Raw genomic sequence first — 3191 nt, forward strand, 5'->3', positions numbered from 1 at the left:
TTCATGATCGCGCTATCACACGTCGATATGAACCTTCTACGCACTCTAACGGTTATATGGGTTTCGCCCTCGTATCTCCTCATAAGCTGATCGGTGATCCTGGTAGCAGCGGCATATTGTTCAACAATAATTGTTGTGTAAGAAAAAACGCCTTCGTCTCATGCCTCCATTTTCCGGCCGGAAATATTATGACCAATGTATATCTATCCTGGTACCTCGGAGCTTCCGACCTTTCCATGGAGATGTATTATTATTCTCTTTGTCGGTTGCATCCCATCCTGATATCTTCTAGACGTCAGTCTTACTCAAATATAACCCGAATTATCAGATTCCTCAACCCTTTCGAATTTGGTAACCGTGTTTGGTTCGACCAAACAAGCTCGCCACCATATTGGTTGTGAAATTATCACAAGACGTCGTCTTGAAGACGATAAACTTGATTCAACCAAGTTGTACGTGAATGTCACCTTAGATAATTCACCTCAGATACTTCGTTCAGAATAACCCATTCTCAACTGGTCACTCAGGGCCGGTATGCGGATCCTGATCCACGCGTGATCCTGAGAAAAGAATCACGTCATAAGATCAATGTGATGATTTTATGACATGAGCCTGATTTTTTTGCTCAGATCAACAAAATTGGGATCATGGGACAGGATCATGGATCATTCTCGTGATCCGTAGATCACATCACCCATTATCCTGTCAGTTTTAGATCGGGATCGTAGATCATGGATCAGTGACCTAAAATTGATAGATCACGACTCACGATTCATCAGTGATCCGATCACGGTCGATCACTTGCACGAATCAGTATTGATGAGGCACGCGATCAAGAATCACGGCGGAGCGATGCTGCTTCGCTCCGTTTGTTGCGCATATTCGAAAGACATAAATTATGTCACATAATTTAGTAAGTTGCATTGTAGTTAGGTTGCCAAATGTCTGACGCTTCTTGCGAGATAAAAATATACTTCGCTCCTATTTTCCTCGACGAAAACAATGGAACCCAAAAGATACTTAGGGGAAATATTGGCGGCAACGACGTTGCCAGGTGACAGCGTGAGCAGTGGGAGAAAATTACGATCGACATCAACTCGTTGTTTGGGATAAACTACACTACCAAAAATCTCAAGCAGATGAAGGAGGATATGACACGGGGTAGTCTGGTGTATTCCTCCATCCGCCTTCCCTCGTCCAAGCCTTAGATGGACGAAGACTGCGTGCGAATGTATGGATCTCCTTAGTATGCATTTACAAGGGAATCTTCGTGCCACGAAGTGTGTAGCATTTTGGAGGGATCAGGATCACGGATCACGAGTAATGTAACATAGCAAAAAAGCCCCGTTACAGGATCACGGCAGTTCAACACGTAAAGTACCACTGATCCGTAAACTGATCCTTTTCATGGATCAGAATCTTGATCCAATATTTGATCTGGATCAGAGGGTGATCCCTCGGGACCGAATGGATCACGGATCAACGAAATTTCTCAATTCGTCTGAGAATTTCTCAACCCCTTGATCTTTGGATCACGGATCAAGTTTTTTCTCAAGAATCATAGATCAGGATCAAAAATGAGGTTCACGCGAGATCCAGATCACAGATCACGGATCAGTATCAAAGTTCATGGATCGAGATCAACGGTCAAGGATCAGCATCAAAGATCACGGATCGAGATCAAGAATCACAGATCTGACTCACGCATCTCGGATCACGAAAAATTTGGCTCAGACGTCAAGATCAACGAGTGATCTGGATCATGTGCTTGATCCGTGGATCAGGATCCGCCCAGGATGCGAAGTTCCCGCTCTGCGCGACCTGCAGTACAATCTATGCTCGTAAAGAAAGCAGCAAAAAAGGTCAGACTATTCTATCGAGCTATTCAGGCTCCTTACTTTCATTACTCCCGCTACGTAGAAGCTAGCCGCTCAGCCCTACTATCATCACCTTCTCGCCCTCCTAGAGAACCTGCTATCAGCGTTGAAGTATATGTGAGACTCTCGGACTATAGTAACACCTCAGCCTCCCCATCTCCTCGCTTCTATGTGCATCTTGCACGCCTTCCCAAAGAAAACGCTCGTCCTTCTCAACCTATCCACATGGGACACAAAGATACTTCGATGTCGATCATATCATCATATCGCTGCCCAAGCTTAATCAGCTAATCCGAATGCGAACGACGAGTAACACTTCCTGTTGCTAGGAAGCGAGTTAATCACACAGCATCGATGGCTGAGTGGGACATGCCTCTGTTCTTACTGTATATATGCATTAGCAGAGGATCCTCTGCTCTCTGCGAATATACAGAGTTGGCCTGACCATTCCGCATCAGAACTAGGCGAGACTCTACAGAACTTCCATCATAAAAGAATGAAGATACCAAATCGCCATGAGTTATTAGTGATAACAAGACTAACACCATTCATAGTTGTTGTCATAACGAATTGTTGAGTCACATGGAGAAAATGATCGAATTATCGAGATCCGCAGAAACGCTTGGGATCGATGAAGTGAGTCTACCCCTCGTTGGCGATGCCAACTTGGTACCTTGAGCGACCGCGATAGCACGTTTTGTGATTGTACGTAGGGATAATATCAACTGTTGATATACCAAGAGTTGATATTACCAAAAGTTGATAATATCAATGGATGATAATCGACTCCTCGGGGCCGCTATGCCAACTAACTAAACACTCATACACTTAATGTAGTACATTGAATGTACCATCGTGATTCATCAGCAGAGCTATCGTAACTCTCATCTCTGGAGTGATCAACTCGGATTACCTGGTAATGATTGAATCATTATCATGATCTAACGGGCAATGCATACCAGCCGCGGAATGGCATATCTGCCCCAGAATACTATCAATTTGGTACTATTCACTGCGACCTTTGCCTAATGACCAATGGCTGATAGCCGCCGGTTCCGATCGATTAGAAGTGGTTCTACTGGCCGCAGTGGGATCAATCACTTCTACCATCATCGAGTAGATAGAATTTCTACGGCCTACGTTCCCGATGGAATTGATTATCCTATCTCGTACGTCTGTAAACTGCAAGCTTTGGCTGATGATCATCTCTCCACATGTCAAAGTATGCATGCAAGTTCAACAATTCGTATTTAGAACCCGACTTATGGTCTACAAGTGTACTTCAAGTCTACAGGTGTAGATACGCAGAGCTTG

General features: G+C 44.3%; 1 protein-coding gene across 1 annotated transcript in view; it reads left to right on the forward strand.

Annotated features, from left to right (window-relative positions):
• Pmar_PMAR014570 (hypothetical protein) overlaps nt 1-3191 on the forward strand; it is a gene marked incomplete at both ends in the record, with an annotated part of 13713 nt that overhangs the window by 6848 nt on the left and 3674 nt on the right. The window lies entirely within an intron of this gene.

This window comes from Perkinsus marinus (assembly GCF_000006405.1).
Source record: "Perkinsus marinus ATCC 50983 genomic scaffold scf_1104296962766, whole genome shotgun sequence".
In the NCBI taxonomy this organism is placed as follows: domain Eukaryota; phylum Perkinsozoa; order Perkinsida; family Perkinsidae; genus Perkinsus; species Perkinsus marinus.